The sequence below is a fragment of the Vidua chalybeata genome, chromosome 1, assembly GCF_026979565.1.
Source record: "Vidua chalybeata isolate OUT-0048 chromosome 1, bVidCha1 merged haplotype, whole genome shotgun sequence".
Taxonomy (NCBI): Eukaryota; Metazoa; Chordata; class Aves; order Passeriformes; family Viduidae; genus Vidua; species Vidua chalybeata.
This window is the reverse complement of record NC_071530.1, coordinates 69,902,055-69,929,500: the sequence shown is the minus strand read 5'-3', so window position 1 is coordinate 69,929,500 and position 27,446 is coordinate 69,902,055. Positions and strand designations below refer to the sequence as shown.

At 38.6% G+C, this 27,446-nt stretch overlaps 1 protein-coding gene across 1 annotated transcript in view; it reads left to right on the top strand.

Annotated features, from left to right (window-relative positions):
• The window catches only part of GMDS (GDP-mannose 4,6-dehydratase), a 407,972-nt gene that overhangs the window by 278,163 nt on the left and 102,363 nt on the right, over positions 1-27,446 (top strand). The window lies entirely within an intron of this gene.

Below are 27,446 nucleotides of genomic sequence, written 5' to 3'. Positions count from 1 at the left end.
AGATTTTAAAATAGTCTTTGCCCCCCCCCCTTTTTTTTCCTTCCCAGAGACAAAAAGGAAGGCATGCCTTAGGCTGATTCAGAAGGCACCAGTGGGTTGAAAAGTCTGTGAGAATGAGCAAACCTTCTTCCTGCATTAGTATTAACCAGGATATCCTGTTCCTTGATCATCGCCTCAAGGATGAGGGAATTCTTATATACAGTATACCTTGGTTTGTGGCTGAGAAAAGAAGAGACTTCATCCATTTTAGGAATCTTGAAGGGGGTGGCCATGGCAGGGGGGAGGAAAAGTTAATAGGAAACAGATTTAGAAAAATATTGTTTCTATTCTTCTGGGTGAATAAATCAGTGACTGAAACAGCTTGATAGCTGTAACCATAACCTACTACACTGCACAGAAATAAATATTCCCTTTAGGTCACTGTCTACATACCGTATCATATCTGTTGGCTTGGCAACAAGTTCCTGCCATATGCAGTAAGCACTTCTGAGAGAGCAGACAGGGGAAGGTACAGCTGAGTTTTTTAACCAAAAATTATTGGAAAAATATCATTCCTGGATATTAGTAACGCATCACTTAGATTTCACTACACCATGTTTATGTCATGTGTGCTCTGTTTATAATTTGATTGCCTATGCAAGCATACATTTAAACCATACCTGAAAGATCAGGTAGCTGTGCTCTCCTCAGTAACACAAGCAATTTCATACTGGACCATTTCTCATCTCAATTGCATTTATTTCTTAATACTTGCACCAGTATAAACAGCAGGAGAAAATAGCTGATGCAACATCCTCTTCATTGCTATCTTGAATTAATTTTGGTTTTCTATACACAAAGTCATACTCACATCTTGGGGAAATACCTTCAAGTTCATTTAAAAACAAATCTGGCAAAGATCTGTAGATTATTTTTTAATTTAAATTACTAGTTCCTGTTTATTTTCAATATTGCCCTATAAACCAACATATCTCTGCTTCGCATTTCACACCTCACAACACGCTCCATTAACGTCTTCCCCTGCCTCCCCAAGCCCATGTTCCTAAGGTGCCACAGCAAATGGAGCACTGAACAACTTTGTTAACTTCTCGTTTTCATTCAGATTTACTGACGCAAGCATGTGACAGAGGGGGAGTGTTGGCTATCAGCTTTACAGAGTTTCCCTAATTATTGAACTAGGACCTCTAGGGCCCAGTAAAGCTTTGCACTGTTAGTTAGTAATAAAGTAACTGAACTACTCCTTTTCTGTTTTCTTTTTTTTTTCTTTTGATTTCTTTGGTACCTTCTGGCCTTTCTAAAGGGAGCCCCCACCTACTGCAGTAAATTGTAGCTGTAGCCTTGATAATACAGTACTTTGACAATAAGGTCTCAAGGGGTGCTTACTGAAAGAGATTAAACTGTAATTAAACTGCCCTATGAGTAAGAAGGAAAAGGAAAAAAAAAAAGATTTGTGGTTTTCATAAAGCAGAAAAAAATACATTCACTGGTGTTTACAGCTCAGAGACTTTTTTTCCCCTCCATCTTGACTACAAAACAATCTTATTTTTAGCTGGACAGGGTTTTGCAGTAGTGCTATATCAATCCCACAATCCTGTTCTTTGAAATAATTGCACCGAGTTACTCCCCAGTCTGCACTAACTGACTGAAAAGCAGGAAAGAAACATTTAACACACATGCATAGAAGTGGATGAAATTTACCATAAAAGTATGAATTTATGTAAGCAGTCTGCAGTTCTATGTGTATGTGTATATAATGGGGACATGCATCTATATAATATCCTTTTGTTTAGGCTCAAAATTTTGTTGAGGGGTTGGGGCTGGTTTTTTTTGGTTTTTTTGGTTTTTTTTTTTTGGTTTGGTTTTGGTTTTTTTTTTTTTTTTTTTTGGTTGTTTTTTTTTTTTTTTTGTTAACCCCTCCACTTACCAGCTCAGTTATTAAATATTGTGATTGTGGCTTTCCAGCTATCAGTCTCTGATCAGCACAGTTAGTGTATTTTACCTTCCAAGGAAGTGCACTTTGAGCCAGCTGGAGCACGAAAAATGTAGGAGCTGGAGAAAGTTATAATTGAAACAGGCGACTGCTCCAGTACAGACAGGAAATAAAAGGAAGACAGGGCCCTTCAATGTATTAAATTAGATGTTTCAAATTCAGACAGTATCAGGAAAAAGAAGACTTATGCTAGGAAAAAAAAGGTAACAGTAAGTTCATTCAGCTGAACACCCAGCCCTCCCTTCTTCCCCCCCTTAACATGTGTTCTTGCTGGAATCTTACTCTGATGCACTGAAGGGTAGAAACTACACAGGCCCCTCTGGTTGCCAAACAGCAGAGTAGCAGGTCCTGTACTGTTACACTACCCATATTTTCTCTCCCTTCAGACAGCCATTGGGTATTCTCGTCCTGTAAATTAAGCATGAAATTATGTTGGGCTGAGGAAACAAGATTTCAGCTGCTCAGTAATTAGAATGAAAACTGTGTTGTACCGATAGCAAAAGCATAGTTAGCATTTCCTAAATGCTAGTTTGAGATATTTCACGTCTCTATACAATATGTGCTTGTGTACATAAATTATGTGTACATTTCCATGCAAACTAATTTCTTCCTGCCATACAGCCACCACCTAGTGTTGCTGATTAGCACAGTTTTATCATGCTTGAAGTTTTATCCTTAGTCACACGTATAATGCATGATGACAAAGTATGAAGATTTTTATTATTTCAGAGTTTAAAATGACCCTACTGTTCATGAGTAGCTACACATGAGCTCTTATGGATCATTCCAAGCAAGTGCCACTGAAAACCCTATGTTATCCTACTCCATTGTGTAGTCAGTGAATGTGCAACATGCATTTTTTGTTTTGGTTTTGGATTTTTTTTGCTTTACAACTTAATAGCAAAGTACAAGATCTAATATTTATATTCTTTCATCTTTGCCTCTAAAATGACCTCAGGGGAATTACTTAACATTAGAGCTGGTCAAGGTTTTTGTGAATTCAAAATAAAATTTTCATTTTGATGAAAAGCATTTTTCAGTTAGTAATTGAAAATATTCTTTTTTTCCCCAACCACTCAAGTGTCTATATTTTGAATTAAGAAGCACACAACACACACAGATAGGCAAGAATCTATTAAAGTCTGACCTATTGGATGCATCTTGCTGTACACCTTGAATCCTACTAAACTTGGCACTAAAGGAAAAAACAAATCTTTGGCTCAGAACAATTAGAATTTACAAAGTGTATAAATTACATCAGGAATGCCTCTAATCACTCATTTACCTTCTAAAATGCCTCAAGGGTTTTGGATTAGAAAAGAACCATTACAAAGATTAAGATGAAATATCTCAGAAGCAAATGGATATAGGGGAGAGTATTTTTTTCTGTTGGTAATTTTTTTTCATGTCATAAGAAAATGTTTTGAGGCATATGGTATGTAAACAGAAAGCTGTTTATTGGGACAACAGGAGTTTTAAAAGTGAAACAGGCTTCCTGGTAAGGAAGATGGTGGAGTAAAAAAATAGATGAATCATGAGATGAAGAAAATTCCTTAGCTGTTGAAGGGTTCTGTGCAGGTCTTGGTTGTCTCAAAAATTCCAGAGGCACTCCAAAAGTGATTTCACATATTGTCTTCATTTGAGCTGTTTAGGTTGTCCCCCGCTCTTTTAAAAATAAGGTCATTCCTTTTTTCTGACTTTTGCCGTCTTATGTGCATGCTACCCTTTTGATGTGCACACAAGGGCTAATTATATCCTATAATAATCAGATGACAAGGAGGTAAGGCTTGGTGGAATGATGTTTTGCATCCTTCTTTCTGGTCAGTGGAGGAGGTGTTGCAACTGTTTTGACTAGAGGAAGTTATTTGAAATGAGGGATCAGCTGGTTAAGCAAAGGTACCTGTATATACAGTGTGCAAAATTCTGTGTTTTCTGGATTCCTGGAGTACTGTCATTCTTTCTCAGTTTTTTGGTAAGCTTTTCAATTTTTTTAAAGACAGCACTGCAGCACCATTTTTGTGAAGGAATCTCTCATTGCAACTGCTTTTGTATTTTGTGCAAACGGCATCAAGGAGGAATCATGTAAGTAGCAGAAAGGAGTGCAACCTAGATAGAAGTTTCTCCTTATTGCCCACACATGGAAGAAAACCAGAACATTTTGTTGAATTCTCCCTACTGAACCATGGAGAAAAAAATTACTCAAAGTTAGGTTGTTCTTGGTGGAATCTGTGGGGTTTGAGGGTTTAGCTTCAGTAGTTTCAGTTATTTGATTGTGGATTTGGTCAGTTTTTTTCCTATTTATGAGATAGATGGGAGGTGAAAAAAGTGTATATTTTCTTTCTGCAGCTCAATTCTATGTAGGTGTGATTCAGTAAACATGCATGCTTCTAAAATTATTAAATGCAAGAGACTTCTGTGTTACGTGGCTTCATATCTGGCAAACCTGTTTTTCATCTTGAAAGTGATGGACATCACACCAATTTGCTTTTGCTGTTTAAATTGGTTTCAGGAAGCATCCCTAAAATTGGTCTTGAAAGCATGTGACGGTGTTAAAAGAAGTGTTTTTAAAGTAAGCAATTCTGAAGATATCTTCAGTGATTCAGCTCACATCTGACTCTTTGCGGGAAAAAAAAATGTATTATGTTGTGCCTAGGGCAAAGTGTGCTTCTGGGAAATTATTAGAGCAAAATCTGTGAATAAATGGCATGTGTTTTCTTTATATTCTGAGCAAGATGGTACTGTGGAGTGAGAGCTGTGCTTATGTAGTGTGAAATGTAGAGGTCATATTCAGTTCTTCACCTGGCCACAGAGATCTGTGTTTCTCTAGGCCCCAGCTTGGGTCTCTGAAAAGGGAGTGCTCCATTTTAATGGCAGCCTTCTCAAGAATGTCCCTACAAAGCCAAGCCAAGGCTGGGATTTCCAAAGACTTAGGGAATGTTTGTAGCTTTGTGTGGGAGTAACTAAGCTTTGAGGAAACAAAATGTTCCTCTTAGGCAGTACGGGTTTCAGGCACAAAGTATTTCCTTGAAGAGGCAGACCTTCAATAGCTACGGCCACAAAAGACACGTGTAGGTGTGAGAGTGAGGAATCAATACAACTTTTTCACTTAATTGTGCTGTGGGATAGTGGCATTTAGGTACCCTGCCAAACAGACCATTTGCATGTGTAGTTGCAATGTACACTGAGGCTGGGGCAGTTTTCAAGTCATGCTGTCAGTGGTAGGTCTAGACTTGAATTCAGAACTGCTTCAAGCCAGGGTGCTGGCACTCCGAGAGTGAGAAGCTGGTGGGGCAGCACAGGAAATGCAAGCAAACCAGCCTGTTCAAAGCCACGCTGGGCTGCTGTTTCCATCTGGGACTGGAGATCGCTCATTTGGAGAAATCCTCAGTGTCATCACTTACTGACAGATGAGAGGTGTGACCTTCTGTGTTGTTGACAGATGAATGACTGCAGGGGGATGATAAGACCTTGTAATCAAAGTGAGTGCTTTGATGAGATGTGCAGCCCCAGTCCACCAAGAAGAAAAGGGTCTGAGTATAGCTCCCAAAGCTGCTCTGCTCAAAGAATTGGAGGATTTGCTACATTCTCTCTCTGTCCAATATTCCTGCATTACCTTTGGAAAAAAAAGCTGAGAGGGAAGGTTAGGTTCAGTCTGGTTACAGTGTTAGCTTGCTTTAAAGATTAATCTGATGAGGGTGTTCTTGAAAACAAGCTTTTCCCCCCCCATTGTTTTGATTTAATTCAAATTCAGGATTCTAAACTTTAAAAAAATAGCCAAAAAAAGGCTGTGTTCTTTTCTGTCAGGGGTAAGGCATGTTTGTGCCTCATGGGCTTACGTCACTTTGAATAATTTATTTCTGCCACAGTCAGCATAATGATTTCTGCCTGATTAACAGAAACCAGAATTTGGGCCCACAGCTTGCACAAACATTTGTGCAATTTTCTAACAGTTTCTTATTCGCCTACAGCAGAAGAATGAATCAAGAATTAATTAGCACATCAGAAGATTCTCGCCTCAGCTTCCTGTCTTTCTTTTATATTTCATTATTTCCCCACCTTTCAAATTGGTGTTCCTAGGCATGTAACAATATGCAGCTCTGGCCTGCAGAGGCTGATAGGAAATATTCCTTCATTTACTTTTCCTGTCTTACACTTTCTGTTGGGCTTGTGAGTTTGGTGCCAAACTGCCAGCAGTTGCCTGGCTTTGGGAAGAAACAGCAACCACGTATTTTTCTTGTGGCTTTTACCTGAAGTCATAATTTCAGCTAAGTCTGCAAAAAGATATGTGGATCTCTGCAGACATTTTGGCAAGCTTGGCTTGAAATTCATATTTTTAATGAAGCTGAAATCCATAGGATATTTGGGAGTTCACTGAAAAAGTTTCACACAGCTCTGTGGGCATATTGGCTGCAGCAGGTGCCAGCTGGATTGCCTGTTCTCCAGCCTCCTTTCCACAGGCACTTACAAAGCCAGTTTGGGGAGACGTTCAACAGCACACGTCGGAGCCAGGTGCTGGTGGTAGTCAGTGAAAACCAGACACCTGCTCATCTTTTTACTTTAGAAAACTTCTCTCAAAAATTTTGAGTCATAGTGAAGTCTTGTAAGGAAGACCTATTAAATAGAGTGAGCTTGGATGAAAAAAAAAGCAAAAAGCACCCCTGACTGGTTTGAGTGAAAATGTGTTTTCTTGTCTGAGCTTGCTGACACAAGGAAAAACTGTTTGTGGAAAGTCTTGAATATAGAGTGCATTACCAGAATATACCCACGGCATTTCAGCTGCTCTGTGGTAAATGCCTCCATGTAGGTGTTTTTTATTGTGATAACTGCAACATTGTGTTTTCTGTGTGGCTTTGTGTGTCTGCTGTTGCCAGGGCGCCACTGGCAGGTCATGAAGCCATGCCCTTATTTGTGCTGGGGTGATTTGTTCCAGAACCCATGTCCCCATATATTGAGAACATTGCCAGTCCGAGTGCATGTTCTCTCAGGTCTCTTGTGTGCATCTGTCGTCAGCTGCATTCAGCTAGGTGCCATCTTCTGTAGCATCTGATCTTCTGCTACCAATTCCTTCTTAATCAGCACACCAACTCTGGCTCAGGGGAACAGCATTCCTAGAGTTGTTTATTTGTTGTTGTTGTTGTTGTTGTTGTTATTTTCTGTGATGTTTAAATAGCTTTTTTAAGTGTTCACAGCCTGATGACTTTTTGTATAATGTCAGGCCGGTTTTGTTTCTGCAGCATGTAGTAGGAGTAGGAGTTGTATGTGACCTCCCATGCTTTATGCTCTTCTGTTGGTCTTCCCCATGCATCTGAGAGGTCCCCTTATTTCTCTCTTCAGGTCATAACATGCCCTCTGACATCAATTTTGCCCTCTTAAACCTGGCTGTGCTCATTTAAGGCACAGTTGCATTTCAGCAGTGCTTTGTGTGGTCCCAAATCTTTCATTACGTATTCTTGTGTACAAACCCTTCTTGGGATGAAAAATCTCATTTTTCTCAAGGTATTGGGCTATTAATATCAACAGTTGATCTGAAAAATGAGGAGGAGAAAAGGGTCTGTGGCAGACTCTGCTTTCTCAAGGGTAAAGTAAGTAAAAGGCACTAAGGAGCTGCAAGCTGATGCCAAATGATTTGATAACCTTGTCAAAGTTAATTTTCTTTTATAGCTATTTCATAGTCAAAGCAAGACATCTTATTTAAAACTAATTTTTAAAAATAGCTATATAAAGGAATAGAGTTTTTCCCTACTTAAAATTATTACTCCTCTCCTTCTGAGCTAGAGTGATTCTTCAGTATCTGGTTACAGTCTGCTTAAACTCAGCAGTGCTTAAATCAAAGTGATATTTAGATTCTATGAGCCAGGGTCTCCTTTCAGGCCAATAAACATCTAAAGTAACCACAGATTTACACCTAGGTAAACCCATGACTTCTAGGGGGCTATTTTGGACTTGTACCATTCTAAGTGCGAAAAGAATGTGGCAATAAATGATGACAATAAAAATGCTTTATTAAGCTGTTGTGAGTGCACTAAAGTTATAATAAGCACATCTATTTACATTAGCATCCATTAAAGTGTAGCACATGCATTAACTAATAAAAAATAAAGTTTAATGTGGATGCCAGGCTATGACACTGTTGAACTCTTGAATTTTATCAGCTCTGTGAAGCAGGTCCCATTTAACAGAGCTTTGCCTCTCATGTTTTGGTAGTAAGCAGGAGCTAACAAGTTATCTCTCCTATTTTCCTGTTCTAAGCCATACTAAGAAACATTCAGTGCATGCAAAGGCTATGATAGCAAGACCCACAGTCTTCCTATGATGCACTGGCACAGGAGGCCAAATGCTGCCTGTCACAGTCACAGAAGCCAGCCTTTTAATTTCTCGTCCTCTTTGTTTCTTATGGCCTGAACACACTGTCAGTGCTGGAATAATCATGATGAAACTGAATGAATGAGCAAGGTGATTGGGATTTGGAATTTATATGTGTTGCCCTGGATGGTTTGGGTTCAGACATGCAATATCAAACCTCAGTTTACTCTTCTGTTTCCAGTATATGAATTTTACCAAAGATCTCACTTAGCATAATCACCATTTTATATCATTGCACAGTAATAACTGTCTAATATACTGTAAATTATCGTGGTTCTCTTCCTCTAATTTGTTCACTGAGAGGAAACAGACCATTTTTTTATGGGAGAGAAATGAAGCAGCATTTCTCAGAATGCAAAGCGTGCAGATGACCATCTTATTATTAGAAAAGAGGAAACATCAAAAGATGCAGAGTCGTTTGTATAATCATCCCAAACTACTGTGGTCACCCTTTCAGCAAGCCTCCTTCAGTTTTCCCACCCTTTCCCTGCATGACTCTGTGCCAGGTCACTGCATGGTCTGCAGTTGCTCACTATGCAGACCCTGGAAAAAAATGCAAAAAGTGCCTGACAAAAATGTCCCATGCTCAGAGATGCTGAGAGCATTGAGTGGAGGCTGCACCTGAGTGAAAACTGTGTTCCCTGGCTGCTGACTCCAGAGGCTGAAGGGCTGCAGCTGGAGCTTAACTCAACTTGCAACAGAGAAAAATTAATTTGAAACAGCACCTGGGTTTTATTTTATTTTTGTTTTGTTTTGTTTTATTTTATTTTATTTTATTTTATTTTATTTTATGCAAATAGCTGGGATTAGTGTTTTTGATGGTTTAGTTCATGCCTGGTTTAGTTTAGTGTGCTTCATTTAACTGGCTTCAGATGAATCTCCAGGTCTGGATTTCTTTGTGACCTTATGGTCACTGGTCACGAGTGTCTTCCCCACCTTCCCAGGCTGTCGCAGTCTTTCTTGACAAGTTGCACTTCCAATGTTTTTAAAAGCCTGCCATTAATACACATGGGTTTTTTTAAACACTTAAAGCTGCAATGATTCCCAAGTTTTTACTTTTTAAAGAGTGAATTTCACACTGTGGATATTATTAAATGTAGTTTCAGCTTGTGTTACAGATATTTCATGTAGGTCTCCAGAGGAAGGCTTATAGACTGTGTGAGAAATAATTAAGTTTTCCTTTAAAAGAAACATTGCAAAGAGATTAAAAATGTTAAAGTCAAAAAACACTACATAGCACTTTCATATACAGCACTGTCTGTCCACTTGTTAGGAGTAAAACGAAATGTGGCATTTATTTTATACTTTTACTTTGTTCTGAAAGAAGCATCCACTAATAGTAAGTATTTAATTTCAAATTTTTCACAATTAAATATTTTATATAATAGTTCTTCTGTCATCAGAATTGTCCTTTTTTTACGTACAATTTTTATGGGGAAAAATGTAACTAAAGCTACATTACTACTTTTATCCAAAACCTCCACTATAAAACAGGAAGTATCTCCTTATTTTCCCAGCTGTAAATATTTTATTTCCAACTATCAAAGAGTACAAAAACTACACATAGAAGAAGGAAAACAGACCACTGAAGAGACAAAAATAAAAGTACCCTTTTTTAGGGCAAAAACGTAGCAATTTTTTGCTAATCAGTCAGCATCTGCATTGTTTCTTATTCCTCATTCCTGTTTAGTTGATGTAGCCATCAGTCATATAGTGTCAGAACTGGACAGGAATGTCCCGTGTGGATCTTCCAGTCCCTCTTCTTCTCCTCCTCCTCCTCCTCCTCCTCCTCCTCCTTGCACAGGTAAATGCTTGTTTGGATGACAGAACCTACCACCACCTGACACTGCCATAGGAGTTACAGAACAGTCAATTTGTAAAATTGGCAGAAAAAGCTGAAAGTTTAGGGCCCTCAGCATTTTGCAAAGTACCGAATGCTTAATACAGATTGAAGAGTTATGTATTAAGCAGCAGGATAGATGGAATACAGTGAAAAAAGAGAATGAGGGAAGGAGCAAGAGGAGAAAAAGTCAGAAATTATGAATAATCTTTTAATCTCCTTCTTCTTCCTGTGTGCATTTTCTTTCCCTTTTTCCCCTCTTTGTTTTAAAGAAGTGCCATCACTGCATTAAAGAACTGAGAAAATTGCTGTGCAGTCAAGCCCCAGAATTATTACCATACCACATATAGGGTTACATAAAATGAGGTGGTTTTTTCCTTAAATCCTAAGATTGTTCATTCACACAGCTCACACATTATAATCAAATGTGAACACAGGAAAACAGTCCATGGGATCAGACCTCAGTACGACTGTAATTCCCAGTGAGGTGGGTGGAAGTCTGGATCACAGTGTGGCAGGAGAATAGAAGCCCTTCTGTTCTGAGATGGACTTATCACATGGTTAGCAGCTGGAATTTATGTGAAGTCTTATTAAATAAAACAGCAGTAACCAGTCACCTACTGCTGTAATATACTTGGAGGTACAGTACCTGAATATTTTCAGAAGCACTTGACCTTTCTCCTGCTTCTGCATCTCTGTATTTTCTTTTGCTAATACTTGACAGTTTCTGACCTTCTAGTAAAATTTTATTCTTGTTTTTATTACAATTTAGGATTGTGAAAATTTAAGGGTTTGAATTATATGATAGCAGGTTTGTTAAAAGAAGATTAAGACATGCCCAGAGAACTTCTTTCAAATGCAAAACCATTTAATTTTAGGTTTTATTTCATTAAGTTGATTTTTATGCATATATATTTTTATGTATACCCATACATATTTAAATATGAATGCTTTTTTTTCCATCTCAAGCTGGTGGGTAGAACATCTGGAATAGTTGTGTAGAACAGAAGTGTGAATGGAAACAATACTGTACTTACATAATAGCACAGGATATTTCATTAAAACAATTCCAGTATATTAAGAGTTGGCAAATTATAACACTTGAAGAACTGATCTCCATATGGGAGCACTTAGTCCTTTGAAATATTATATTATTTTTAATTGTGTCTCATTCAGTGAAAGGATTATAATCTTGAAGGCAGCGGGTCAGAAACACCAAGCCACTACACAGCCAACAGTGAAATTTCTGGATTATTGATGCATCCCCTGGTAATAGTGATTTTGATATTTTATAGAGTTTATTAGTCTTGTACAGGAGGTGCAAAGACCAGGCTGTTTATCAAAGCAGAGACGAGAGCTCTACAGAGTGTCTGCCCTTGCCCTGAAGCAGAGCCTTTTGTTGCAGGACCTCCAAGGGCTTTTGAGATTAATTTCTCTAAAAGAAAAGGGGGTGGGGATTTTTTTGTTGTTGTTTTTTGGGTTTTTTGTTTTGTTTTATTTTGGGGGGAGGGGTTGGTTTTGGTTTTGGTTTGTATAGTGGGGTTTTTTGTTTTGGTTTTTTTTAGGTTTGTTTTGTCTTGTTTTGTTTTATTTCATGGGCTTTTTTGTTGTTGCTGCTGTTGTTGTTGTTTTTGTTTGGTTGGGTTTTTTTAAATTTAACACCTGGCCAACCTCTTCTTCATTGCCCTGCCAGAATTTCAACCCAGGATTTTTTTCTAAGACACCTTGCAGAGGTCTCAACCATGGAGAGAGTTTGGCTTCTCAGAACCTGGAGACTACTCCAGAATGATGCCTCAAACATCAGGGGATATAGGCCAGCTGGAAGGGAAAATTATAATTAAAGCTGCCAACCTGGCCCAGATCATGGTACAAAACAAAGACAGGCACACCAGACAGTTCACATAGCATGGAGTTGATCCATGACATGTTCCCAGTGGCTGGTGGCATCTGGAGCTGCTGGAGGTGGGACACTGCCGCTGCCTTGCTGCTGCCTACCATTCCTGCCATACGTGGGCAGGCACGGAGGGCAGCTCCTCCAGGGCAGGCTGACCACATCAGCAGGTTTTCATGTACAGACAAATACAGAACAACTGAGCAAAGCTGTTTTGTCTGCCTCGAGAGTTCACTGAACTTGGTCACCGTGATGGAGTTAATTCTGCAGGAGAGAGTGAGTTAGAGGTGAGTGAACGGAAAGTGATGAAAGACCAGAGTGGCACAAAATACAGGTTCCTTGCTCCAGGTTTCTGCTGGTTTTATCTCTGTGTGTTTTATTAAATGAATGGATTAAAAGTCCATTGAAAGAATATGTCACACCTCAGTGAGAGGCTAGTTAAATTCTGAGACAGGATGCCCAGCCCATGGCCAGGATTTTCCCTGCAGGAGCCAGTTGACACGCACATACTTTCAATCTGTCTCACTTTTGTTATAAATGGGCCAAGTCTCTCGCAGCTATGCTGAGTAAAGTTGAAGAAAGAAATGTTGAAGGAAGTCTCGGAAAGTCATTTGTGCTTTGCTTTACGTTGTCAGATTTCAAGGCAGTAGAGTTGGTAAAAGTGTATTGTTTGCAGCCTGGACCAGGCTCGCAGCAGGCAGCTCCGATAAGCTATGCCTGCCCTGAAGAGAATGTTATCTAAACAGCAAGCAGTTTATTTCTCTGTAAATAAAGAAAGGGATCGATACAGACCTGTTGAAGTGAATGACTATTGTTTGCGTAAATATTTTTACCCCTAGAGGAAAACTGAAGATCCATTTTTGGGTATGGAAGATTAAGCTACATGTGAAGTATAAATTAGTATGTTGCTGCCTACCTGGGTCCCTCTTGGCATGCTGGTTTTAAAATGGCTCCTGGCATGGCTGGGGAACACATGGGGACCATTTTCAAGCTTCCTGTCCATTTTAGATATTTTAATGGAGATCCTGTACTAGCCACATCTCAGATGTTACAATATCCTATTTATTATAGAAACCATTTAAAGATACTGTTTTGAAAAAGATAGACAAAAACAGCCCTGATCTTTTCTCAGTGAAAACTTAAGCCTGTCCTTCAGAAGGTTTTTCTATTGCTGTCATTTTGTTACTATTTAATTTTTCCCCTCTCCTGCACATTCTCAGAATTTGCATGGCACATCCCAGCAGGAGCAGGTCACCAATTTTTTAAAATTCTATTATTAACAGAATTTTAACATTAAAATTCTGAATATTAACCTTATGGAGAAGACAGGAAATATGTCTTATTTGTAAACTGTACATTAAAAACTTGAAAGTCTCAAGCGCTCACTATAACTGTTAATTAACATTTCTTCTTGTAAGTCTCCATTTAATCAGGGGGTTTGCCTACTGATGTTCATTTTAGTTCTTCCTCTGAAATGTGATATTTCATGCTCCTTCCTTCTTCCTCTCCTCATCACCACAGCCCCTAGACCCATAAGATGTCACAAAACAACTGAAAATTTGGTTTCAAGAGTTCCCTTCTGCAACATTCAAGTTTATTTTCTTGACATCTCTCAACAGTAGCAAGACAAACCCTCCTTTCTAGGTCGCACTTGTCCATCCTGCCTTCTGGGTTCCTCATTGATGCAAGGATCACAGAAGGCAGGCTGGGAAGAAGACAGAGAGGTATGAGGGTGTGGAGTGTATAGTTTTAAGACTCAGAATGAGAAGGGAAATCTCTCATGTAAAACAAGCCTGGGAACAGTAGTGATGACAGATAGTAAGGTGCAGTGGCCCAGCTAAATTGGGATGCTGTTCCAGACGTCTCTCTTTATTAACATATCTGGGTTTTTTATGATGACGATTTAGAGAGCTGTTGGCACACATTTGCAGTGGTGTCAACTGATAATTCTCACGGTGGAATGCAGCCTGCAGTTGGTGTTTTGGTTTCACATAAGGGATGGGAGGGTGTCTTTGAGAATCATTTGAGTCAGTCACATATCTGTTCTCTGTCATTATTATCATGGTTTTGTTAGTTAAGCATAACAACAGCATCAAACTGTTCACAAAGAAAAAGACAAAAGTGTAGAATATTGGTAGTGATTCTAAAAACAGTCTGGATGCTGCTTTGACTTCAGTCCTTTCTAATAAATACAGCATGTTTTTTGTTTAGGAATCTGCTTGTAAGTTTGTTTTTAATCATACAGATTGTGAAGCTTCAGCTATGTCTTCAATAACATTGATGCTGCTTGAAAAACTGTTAATTCCAGGAGAAAAATCGTCAGTGACAAAAACGAGAGGAAAAAAAAAGGTTTTCAACCATTATTTTTCATTTTCTTTTACATAATCTGATCAGCTTTTAGCTTCTTCTAGGTTCCTTCCAGTAAGCTTACTTTGGAGCTCAAGTTAATTACTGGAATGTCCTTTTTGACTTTAACATTGAAGGATGTTTCTGTTCACTGAAATGAAAGTGAGACAACTCAATTAAGAAATGAAAAAAACAAAGAACAAAATAAAACATCCAAGCAAAATCCCCAAGCTCCTGCCACCATTACTATTACAATGAAGCCAAACAGCATCAAAATAATTATTGGGAAGGAATTTTCCCAACCCACTACCAAAGAAAAAAAGCCCCTTTCACTTTTCTATAATTCTGCAAAGTCTTCTCTAAAAATAAACGAATCAATTGTCTTTTGCAGTATACTCATCAAACCCCAAAATTTGAAGCTACTTGACGTTACATCTAGTGAGTGACATTCTCATGAGTGATCTTCAGAATTTCATCATCTTACAGAGTACATTTATCAATTTCTTTATTGATACAGATCTGCTTGATTTTGATTTATTCCCATCTTTCAAGCAATGTAAGTTAGCTGAAGATAGGATAATGTAAGGAATTTATTTCTGTTTTGCAAAACATCTGGTGTTTCTTTCTGCTTTTTTTTCAGCACTTGGTCTGCCTTAGTTACATTGGCTGTTACCAAAGAGGTCTTTGCTATCAACTTCTTCCAAAGTTACTCACTTGAGCTGTATCTTGTATACAACAAGTCGTGTTCATCTTTCATTCTTAATTAAAGGGCAGGTGTTCTTCTCCATTCAAAACACTCAAGGGTTCATTTGCTTCCTTACCTGTCCATACATTAGGTTTCTAGTTTGCTGTCACTCCACATTTCCTTTCCTTTGCTCTGGAGGGCTTTTTCCTCTATTGAATCTCTTTAAAGACACCTTCAGGGTTTTGTTTTTTTCCCCTGATAACATGGAAAAGGTTTTTGGCATTTGGACTAGATGAGATTTCCTCCTATGGAAGGGAACTTGTGACCATCTGTTAAGAAGCAAAGAGCCCAGAAGTCCAAGCTTGCTCAGGTTGATGAGGCTTGTGCTGTGCAAGCAGACTGACAATAGTCAGTGGCTCATTTGTAACATCCGTACCATGCAAAGGAGCTGTTGATCAAAGAATCAACATCAGCCAAAATGCCGACACCCAGAGGCAGCTCCCGTGGCCCCAGATCCCTGTTGCAGAGGCCCTCAGCATAAGGAACATCCCCCTTAAGTCAATATAGTAACTGAGAAATAAGAAGGCAGAATCTAACATTCCCAAAACATAAAGAGGGGAATCAGGTATTAGCTCTGAGAGAACCATTGACATTTATAGTTTTGCAAACTACCTGCACATCCTGTTTCTCCAGGACAGTGGCCTTTTAGAGCAGGCTGGGAGGTAGAATGGCTATTTAAAAGGGAGCAGCACCAAATCAGATCACCGCCAGCTCTCTCATACTGTGCAAAATCACTGTTGGTCTCTTTTGGGGCTAAGCTATTTCTCTCACTATTGCAGGGAAGTTTGCTTTGTAATTTGTGGAGTTGGGCTAATGAATCAGTTGGCTTCACACTGGTTCTCTAGTCATTCAGCAGTAGCATTTCTTTCAAGAGAGAGAGGTAATTGTAACTGTCACTTTCCAGTTTTACCTGGTGGATGTTACACAGTAGTCATGCAGAGCTGCTCTTGGAAACTTGATTATGTTGGACAAGTAGCCTCAGAACAAGAATCCCCTGTGGGACTTTTACAGAACAAAATATAATGGTGCTTTCCACAGGGATCTGTGCTATTTTGGTGTAGTAATCAATTATTGTAATTTCTGAGAATTCAGGCCCATGTTTATCAGTTAGCACAGTTTATGAAAATTTGAAATATCCAGCATGGTTCTTCACAATTCTCTACAGGAACAAGTTTTGTTAGTGGAAGCTTTATTAGGATAGCCTAAGTAGCAACATGAGTGCCCCATACATAGGTGGGAAGGAAGAAGGGGCCTTGCCTTGTACTTTTGGGTCTCCATGAAATTTGCACTGTATCTCTTTGCTAAATGCCTCTCAGTGTGCCAGCACCCAAGTGTGGGACTAAAAGACAAAAAGCACCATGTTTCATTGGAACTGGAAACATAATGGGATTTATTTCCTTAACTGTCTGTCTCTTTCTATAAGCTCAGCTTGTAGAGGTTTGGGTTTGTTTTGATTTTACTGCAACAAGGACTTTTAAATAACAAAAGCACAGAGGCAGGAAATTTTCAAGGAAGATAAATAGCTTTGAGAGTAAAATGAGAGACATTTCTAAACTGTGGAACATTTGAGGGGTATGCTCTCTGCAGAAGCTGAATGCAGTGGAATAGAAAATACATCATATTTGAAATAAGAGCTAGCTTATCCCCACAGTAGAAGAGATTTCAATAATCTTTTAAACTTTGAAGACTTCAATTACTTTCAGAAATTTCTCATCACTGCCGGATGGACTTTTGTCATACAGGAAAATCATGAGGGGTTTGGCAGCTGAAGGAAAAGGATGCCTTCTGTTTCTGTCAGCCTGCATGCAATGATTCATCTCGTCTGAGGGAAAGGAAAACTGAAGCAGTAGGGTTCTAGTCAGAAATTAGTCACTGTGAGACAGTGTTTGATCGGTAGCCCAGGGTTGGGATTTTTTTGTTTTGTTTTCTTACACAAAGTCATGTGACTTACTCCCCATACTTGTTGTTCCTACTAGGGGGTGTTTCCAAGGACACTTGGCTTGTTATGAAGTTGATTAGTTCTAGTCCTTTACCTTATAGAAAAGGAAGTTTCATTGTGGATTTGAAACTCCTGCTTGGCATCAAAATTACTCTTTCTGCAGCTGATGATGTTGAAGTGGTAGTGATATTCCCATCAAATAAAACAGAGATGAGAATCAACTGGGAGTTCCTCTCAAGATCTCATCATTTATCTTTTCCCAGCTTACATGATGAGTATAAATGAAATATAAGAGTATGATATGCCAGTTGGAGAGATGGAGTGAGAAATTAATTTGCTACTGCATTATAGTCTTTACAGCTGGAATTTTTTTAAAAGACAGATTTGTGCAAAAATGCAGGATTACGAGTTTGGAAGATTAACATTCATGTAACAACGGAATAATCACATCTAACAGAAAGGTGCAGGGCAGCACTGTTGCAGCCAAACTGGGCAATGTCCCTGTCTCTGTACTCATGCAGTGGTCACCTTCAAGTCCCCTTGAAGGTGCTATAGTTTCATATATTCACTTTCTTGGCAGCCTGTTTTATTCTAATGTATTCTATTGACAGTGCCACAGAGATCTAGACATACTCATTCCTGCTCTTTCCAAGATCCCTGTTCACACAGAGGCTGAGGAGAAAAAGCAGGCACGGTCCTCTCATGCCACTATGGAAGAGTACTGGGACAAGATTACATTGAGTTGTGGGTTTATTGCAGCAGATCTCGAGTCCTTTTCATCTCACTTGAGTGAAATATTTTCCAAATAACACTTTTTGCTGTGACATACTTTTGAGACATGAATATTTACATTGAGAGCATTTTATCAGAGCTCTGCTGTTCATAGAGATGTGTTTCTTATTGCTCATTCATCTCATGCTATGAGAAGATGGACATTTCAAATGATCTGGAAACGCCTTCTGCATACCAAGGTGGGCTTTCTAGGTGTCTGGACACTTGCTGTCTGCTTACTCAAACCATTAATTTTGGAAATGATTTCCAAGATGATCAAGTCCAACCTTCAACCTAATAACTAACACCATGCCCACTAAACCATACTGCAAAGTCCACATCTTCTCATTTTTTTAACACTTCCAGGGATGGTGACTCCACCACTTCCACAATAAACCTGTTCCAATGCTTAACCTCTCTTTCAGTGAAGAAATTTTTCCTAATATCCAACCTGAACCTTAGCTGGCCATTTCCTCTCATCCTGTCACTTGTAGCCTGGGAGAAGAGATTGACCCTCACGTTGCCACCACCTCCTTTCAGGTAGTTGTAGAGAGTGAAAGTCTCCTCTTAGCCTCCTTTTCTCCAGACAAAACAATCACTGGAGAGAATTGTGAGTGACTTCTAATTGGACTGTAACCCTAAAGAGGGGTCAGCTATGCTTGAAGATGCTTTTTTTCCAGCCTAAACCCTATACCATCATGATGTGTAGAGGAGGAAAGAAGGGTCTTTGCTTTTTGTGAGACACAGGAAACAGGAAGAAGACCAAAGTGAGGAACAAGCATTACAAGAGTCATACCATGCAAAAGCAATGCACAACAGCACAACCAAGACAGTCACATGCACAGAAGTTTCAAAGTATTTTATTGACAAAATTCAGTTTTTTAAATATTCTATGAACCACAGTGGCTCACTGTAGTAGTGGCCTAGACCTAGAATGGTGTTTCCCCTTTGGTTGGATTTAGAAATACAAATGTCAAACCTGATTTTCTTTAATTGTGTGGCAATGGAAGAAAATTCACTCAGGAGACAGAAGAAAGAATAACTCTGAGATGTGTGGCACAGACAAGGGTTATAATGGAAATTAATTGTGTAGCATGTTAAATAATATTAACTTAATCCTGCAGCTTTGGGCAGTGGTGCTGAATTTCTATTTTATGGCACATTTTACAAACTAAAATATTTTAGGGCTTGGAAACTGCTTGGCTCTAGTCGTTCAGCTCAGGAAACGTGCTTCCCTACTATCAAATGCAGCAGTCTGCACTCTGCATTATTAGCCATGGCATGGTGCATGCAGACAGTTCTTGTTTGCTACCTCTGCTGAACCTTTCACATCAGCTCATTTATCTTTCAGGTGTTATAATAATTGACCCTCAATCAGTATTCCATTATCCTAAACAGGCAATTATCCACATTGTCACTTTTGCATTTGCTCTTTTGACCCAGGGGTCAGGGAGGCCTAGTGTAACTGAATCCAACAAAATTATTCCCTTACCTGTCATATAAATAGTCATCCTAGCAAAATGAGACCCATGGGGGCTTTTGCTGAGGTGTTGAGAAGGCCAGTCTAACTCGTTCCTTTATTCTGCTCTTTAAGGAATGCAGTACTGTTTTGGCACTCTATCAAAATAAAACAAAGTTCCATTTTTTAGCCTTCTTTTTTTTTTCCCCCTTTTTTTTAAGTGAGCACCCCTGCACTTACAAATGCTTCTTTGTGGCCTACTTTATTGAAATTTCCATTCAGCTCTTCCATCTGTTAGCTGTGTTTACCACTATTCCTGGGGAAAGAATTCTGCATTTCACCTTCATTTGGGGGTGTAAGGTCATAAAACTGTCTGGATTATTTCAGCTATATTTATACTTAAATTAATATTCCTTCTTTAACAGGTTTAAAGCTTTTAATTCCCCAGTTCGTTATTCATGGTGAGTGAACTAAAGTGAACGAAGTTTTTGTATTATAAAGAGGAAAGCTTTTGGTATTCAAAAAGTGTTCTGTAAATGTGGATTGTAACCCCCTTCACCCCAGCTCCCCAGTTCAGATTAGACTCATGTTTCACACCCTCCCTCTCTCCACTGCTTACAGCCAGCAAATGCCATGTTTTATTTAACTAGCTCCTGTGAATAGTTTGTGTGGACATGCACTAGGGTTGTGATTACAAATGTCGTAGTTGTGCACATCTTGCAGAAGCTGGCAGAGTGGCAGGGCCCAATGACACCAAATGCGCAGGAGCAAATTGTGGAGCCCCCTCATTTCCATGGTCTTGAAGTATTAGTGTCAGGCCATCATGGAGCCCGTGGTATACAGCTGTATCCCAGGAAGAGGGGATTAATCCTGTTGCACTGGGGGAAAGCTACATCTGAGAATGGTGGAGGGGTTTTTCTGAGGTTGCAGGTGGCAAAGGAGAGAAGCAAACCTTGCTTTTCCTGACAGTGTCCAAACTGCAGCAGCACATGGTGCAATGCATGAGCCAAATGTGCTGTTGCAGTACGACACAAAATAACTCATGTATTTATTTAAGATGTAAAAGAAGGAAAAGAGGAAGTTTTATTTCTGACTTAGTAATATATAGAATTTTAAAAGTGACAGTGGACTGGATCGTGAAATTGTTACTTTTCTAACTACACTGGTTAAACTAACAGTCTATTAATTTTTTCTTTCTACAAAGAATGTAAAACAATCATTATTTTCATAAACAGTATATAAAAACTCCAATAAAATATATAAATATTAAAAAATATAATAAAATTTTAAATTAACTTTAAAACTTATAAAAAAACAAAACAACAATGTCCCATGGCTCCCTCCTAGCTGCTGTGTTTAAATGTCCTTATTCTGAAATCTAAGGTACACAAAGTAGAGAGGGTAAAGGGAGGAAAGAGCCTTACTCTGATACAAGACTTATATGTGTTTGCATTTAGCTGCAGGGTCCCAGCCTAGCTCTGTCCTATCTGTTCTGTGTAGCTGTAAGGAGATAGCACCTTGAAACACCATCCTGGCTCCTCTCCACAAAGAATCTGGAAGTTGAAGTGAGAACACAAATACAATTTATTTTTCTTTGTTGAAATGTTCATATTTTCCCAGTGGCAACACGACTCAATAGTTGAAATAATGTTATTGAGAGAAAAGAGCAGAATCCCAGTGTGAATACTCTGCATGCAGGCCCTTTAAGCTAAAGCCAGCAAATGTCTGAACAATATGTAATTTACTCTTTATTTTTTAAGAAAAAGAAATGACCCACAAGAAACCTCAGATTACTTTGGGCCTTTCTCTTCCTCCTTATTTATGAAAACAATTGTTCGTGCATCCATTATTGTATTGCTTTGTAACAACACACATTTCCCGCTCAAGAAGTTGTGCTTACGCTTTCTCTGTCATCTTTGTAGCATCCTTTCCTGATCCCTTTGGTGGAGGCAGTGCTTTGTTCTCTATTAGGTGCAAAAGTCAGATCCATGAATAAGAGCACAGGATTTGCCTACCCTCTACAGTATGTGCAGACCAAAAGAAGGTGTAAGTGGCTGAGATATGTTGTGGGAAAAATAATTGTGTCCCTATTGTTCCAAAAAAAAGAAAAATTTTCTCAGGTCCCAAGACAACTGTGAAAGTCCCCATCATACCTGCTACATATCAAACTCCATATTTGTCCTAAGAAACATCTATCTTGAATTTTACCCACTCTTCAATTTTCAGGCAATTGGCAGCAGCTTAAAACCATAAAACATATTTTGACCAAGAAGACTTCTTCAAAAAAAAAAAGCCAATTTGACAAAACAAATTATGACCAGGAGACTATTTCAGAGGCAAAACTATTTCAAGGTGAAAAGTAATCCAAATTATTAGAAGGCTTAGCTAAAAACCTCTAAGTAATTAAGAAACTTTTCTCAAAATACGTGATTTCTTGATTTTCTTCTTGTGATGGTTTCATCTGGGGTAGCTTAGTCATTGGCTGGGGTTAAATGACACTTCTAAACATAAGAATGACTTTGGTGGCTTTTAGGAAAGAGCCAGCTCTAGTTTATTGTGGCACTTGTTGACCTCTGTACTGTAGTTTGTGGAGTCCCAAGCAAGAGAGCCACCATGAGGGGGAAAACTGTCCCCTACTTTTAATCTCCATCTGCTCTCACTGGCAGCAGTAAGCTGAAGGGAAATTGAGGTGGCCTTTTGAGTGGCTGGTTTTACACCAAAAATTTGCCTGATGCAGGGAGTATTTTAATGTTCAGTGAGATCCCTGCAGTGACAGCTGACACACAGGTCTCTCTGTGTCATTTCTGGGCACGTTGATGCCTGAAGGCAGCAAGCAAATCCTGCAGATTCTTCTGCTCATCAGCCAGGCATCTTAGCTCCATTCCCAACCTTTTTCATATTAAAGGATACAAGCCTTTACCCGCCTTCCTGTTTTTTAAATATGGGATTGTAAAATCTTCCAGAAGTATCCTCTACACAAAATTAAAGATTCAGTTGTTCATCAACTGAATAAGAGCATAGAGTCTCCTCCTGCAAGCTTTCTGAATGGCAGCATTCAAACAGCAGCTAATCCTGGGCTAGATCTCCAATAACAAAACAAAAAAAAACAAAAAAAACAAAAAAAAAAAAAAAAAAAAAAAACAAAAAAAAACAAAAAAAAACAAAAACAAACACAAAAAAAAAAAAAAGCTAATTTTGTATCTACGCCAGTGAAGATTAGAGTAATTTTCCCTTTCTAAAGTAGATTCTGTTAGGGTTAACAGAGACTTTTGTGTGACTATGTTGCTTTGGGAGTAGACTGGTGTATGAGCCCTGAAGTTTCACTGTGGGCTAAGGCCTGATCTGTTGACTGACTTTGAAGAGTCAGCTTCTGTTTCTTTCTCGCATTTTCACCATCAAAAAAATCCCAACAAATATTGCTCTTTCTTGAACCATTTCAACATATACTGGGGGAAAAAATGCAGAAATTGAGGGCATTTTTATATTGCTTATTACAGCTAGACATGCATATGAACTTGAATTGAGAGAGGTGATGATACCAGAAATCTCAGTTGGGGGAACTGAAACTATCCCCAGTGTTTTGATACTAAATTCGATAAATGCATAAAAATTGCAATAGCTCTCCACAATCCTTACAGCACTCTAACTTAAATACTTTACCTATCATAAGGTCTTTCACTCTGGGCTTTAAAAAAATTACACATATGCTACCAAGATGTGGTCTCTTCTTGTGCATTAATATGCTGAGTTAGTGAAGTTATGCTCTGCATATGCTAGCATAATGGAGGGGAAGAGTCAGGCTTAGCTTTTTGAAGTTTTTCCTATCTGCATTGTGAAAAGTCATCTTCATCCACACAGTTGTGTAATGGCAACAAAACCCCTATATATTCCATCTTGTGCATAGTAGACAGATTTTGTAACTTCATAGACGCCATTATGGGGGACTCTCAAATGCTCACTATCCACTTTAATAGCAGAAAGAGATTTTTGTCGTAGTACATGTCAGCAGCTTTGATGTCATGGCCTGCATAAGACATGGGACCTTTCTTCCACCCTTCCACTCTCCTCCTCTGCTTTTCTGTGCTGTGCATCCACTTGCTGTGTGTCCTTTAGGAGTATGGAAGAACAGCCAGGGAATGTGTGCTGAAGCAAAGAGGCAAGGCAAGGAATGCAGGCTCTGCTCAGTAAAACGCAAATAGCAAGTGCAGAAGTTAAGGGAGATAAAGCCATGTATCCCTTTGTTATAAATGCAGAGTAGCATGCATATAGTAAAATTTAAAATTGAAAATAACCAAACCAGCACAATACACCAAAACAGTGAGCACACACACACGTGCACACAGAACTCTTCCCTTGGAGAAAGGATGAGAGAGAGAGCGGAGAAGCCACAAATGAGGGAGGTTAGTCATGTTGCTTAATGAACTACTGGAAGCTTTTCAGATACTGCGGTGATGAGGGAAATGTGCATACAACAGTATAATGTTCCTCATCTGATATTATCTAGGAGTTCAAAAGAAGCAGCAGCAACAACACAATAAAGCAGCTCTCTGGTATATTATTAAAGGGTATCTTAAGCTTTCCTGCTTGACAGATATTTCTTGTTTTAAAGTAGAAGTTACACTTCTACTTCCAATATTTAAACCCAAGACAACAAAGTAATAATTGAGCTACTGACTAGCTAACGCAATGCATTTATGCAAACCAGTTATTTTACAGTAGAAACAGCTTGCAGATGTTATACCTCTGCTAATTAAAGTCCTAAAAAAATGTGGTATTCTGTGCTTGTGTTCTCTCTATGTTTTATTTTTTTTTTCTGTAATTTCCCACCAGTTTGTTCAACAAATAACCAGTCATTTCATATTGCAAAAGCACAACGGGAATGAAAATCTGCATTGCTGCTTTTAGATGCTAAGAGAGAAAATTACAATATTTACTCCTGTTCCCAATGTAGTGTAACGAAAGTTTGTGTTTTGCATCATGATGACTAAAGCTAATGGGAATAGTCCCTGTCATCTCAGAAATAGTTGCTCTAGTTTGCTGTTTTCTACTGTCTTTTGTTGGTTAGATTGCCCATAAGCATGACCCAGCAACATCAGCCCTCTGAAGTATGGATGAAGCCTCATTTATATTGAAATTTAGTATCTCTCTGCAGGGTGGCTTGTTATGTAAAGAGAAGTATGAAATTCTGGTCAGACTTCTCCTTGCAGAGGACAAACACTCCATGATTGCTCATGGCAGGGTATCGATATTGGAGGCATGGTCTTCTTGAAGTACACACAAAGTGGCACTGGAAAATCATGGCATTAAATCCTTTCTTCTGTAAATCTACCCTGAAATTTTGGAAAAGTTTTGGTACCCAGACCTAGCTATTGCAGCAGCTTAGTGTCTTACATTGATATATGTAATTGAAGATATGTATGAATCACATTTCCTGTTATGAGAAAAACTTGAAAATTAGATGAGCTGTTAGCTGAATTTTGAGGCATGGCTGCAGTATTACACAAAGCTATCAACAGAGAGTGAAACATATGTGATGCAGTCAGAAGTGCGAGGAGGATGGGGACAAGTGTGGCTGCAGGAGTGGATGGCACAGTAGGGAACTATGCACAGTGGGTCCTGTGTACTCTAATGCCTGAGATCCAATTCAGAGTTAGGTCATATACTTCAGAACCCCTTGGTGACTTGTGACTAAAATGAGTAGGGTTTTCTTTAAAATTTACTCTTTTATTTTGATGAGTGCATTAGTGAACTTACATGAGATAATCAGCTATTTTATGGAGTTAAGTTTGAGTAACTTAAGAGGCAAGAATATCTGTTTCTACAATCTGATTTTATTTGTGATTAATCTCTGACTTTCCACTCTTGCACTCTCCATGCTAGCTTGCCAGTTATTTAACCCAGCTGGCACTTGACCAGGATCTGATGCCTCTGTACTCATTAAAAGTATGGGGGGATCTCTGATGACTTTCCACAGTCAGGCGCTGAGGTTTAGGTCTCTTCCAGAGCACTGCTTCTCCAATGACACACAGCTTGGAGGTTGATGCTCTGCAGGAGCCCTCACTCAAATAGTGGGATAGCAGGAATTGGCAGAGGTTCCTATGCCAAATAAATTGTTTCTGCTATCACTAAGTTCTTTCTTTGTATTTTCTTGTCTTTCCTGCACCTTGGATTTAGCAGTTACCTGTGTAAATTTTACGATATCTGTTACATGATGTTAGCTTATATTTTTTTACTGTAACCCACCTATGTCTACTTTTACTGGAGAAAAAGCATTGTGTGTGATCTTTTTACCCCTCCATTCTCCTGCTCAGAAATATATTCCAATTTAAACATTAGCAAAATCAAACATTAACATGGGAGTTAATGTTTTAAAATAATGATCTCCTGCCGGAAGCCTGTTGGTCCTGACATGCTGCCAACTACAAAATCTAAATGAAGTTAGAACCAGAAGAAAATAAACTTACTCTATTTTCATTCTCTACTAACATCTTTTGTGCTATCTGAAAACTTGATCACTATATTTTATGGTACTGAGATCTTTCAGTAATGGATTGCAGGTGCCACATTTCTGCTAAACAATATTTAGCCTACTTAGTTTTATTGTTTGGTTTAATTTCTTGAGTGAGTGATTTCACCAGGTCATCAAAGTTTCTGATTCCCATTCTTGCAAACAACAGTGAAGGGAATTGAGACCACTAAATATGAACTTTGGAGAGATGGTAGGTATTACAAATATGTGTAAAAGAAAAGTTAGCAGCAAACTATATAAAATATATGCACATGTTCACAAAGACATTGTCCAGAATTGTCATGACAAGTGATTGCAGTGATGATTTTTACAGGATTGAAGAGACACTTTTTATTTCTGTAATACTGTGTAGAGTGTAGGTGCTGTTGTCATCATATAGAGTACAATATTCAAAAGTGAATTAGAGGGCTTGTGATAAAACAAACCTGGGAATTAGCAGCAGATGATTCCAGGGCACGCAGTATCCCAGAGTCTCACCACCACATAGACATGAAAGATGACACTGAGCATGATTTTTAAGACTGAGTGGGTGATATTTGGCCTCTGGAGCAGAACTTGGACAGCCTATATTGTGTAGTGGTATACACAGCATAGCAGAGGGTTGTTCTATTCTGGAGAACTCTTTGTAATGATGTAAGAGGCAATAAGCAGGATTATGAATGCAACAGGGAGACATAACTGTGAATTTTAATTTCAGGTTTACTTGGCCTTTGGCACATGATTTCATTTCCCACAGACAATCTAAACTCACTGTAAAGACTACCATGGGACCTGGATGCGTTCACTAATGTAGGGTGCGGTGATTTCCTGTCTGTCTGATTTCAAATTATGATTCGTATCTAGCTCTCTTATGGAAGTTACTTCACTGATCATTATTTAGAAATTATTTTTAAAAGAAATGTTTTAAGATTCTTAGTACAGTATGTTCTTAGAAAAGTTACCACCAAACCTTTTAAAATAGATTCATGTGTCCATCAAGACATTGTCCTGAAATGCCACAAGTAATTCCTAAGAAACGTATGATTGTTTTATCTATAACAGCCTTTCTATATCCTCTCCTAGAACTAATTCACAAGGAAAAGTGTTTAATTTTTTGTACTTTGACTTGCTATAAGTGTGAGATTGGCTTGATATAAGTGTGAGATTTTTTACAACAGAGTTGGATAACATTAAATAAATTAAAAGCACTTACTGTCTTCCTTATGGATGTTGACATATGGTTTACATAGCTAATGCATACAGAATATGAAAAATATAAAATATTATTTCATATTCAAATGATAATCTGAATAATCTCTCTTAGTTTTCATTCAGCACTTCCTCTTTCAAAACACTGTACTTCACAGGCCTCAGTTCAGGGAAGAACTTCAGTCTGGGCATAAATATAATTAAAGTCCACAGATTTAATCCCCTTCAAGCAACTAGCATGTATTCAAGACTTTTGCTTAATTGTGGTGGAGTTAAGGTATGTTTGAAATTAAGCACAAGCACAGCTATTTTGATGAACTGGAGATTTATCTTGGAGCATCAAATGTACTATGGAAAATTCATAAAGTAAGCATTGCCTCCTAAT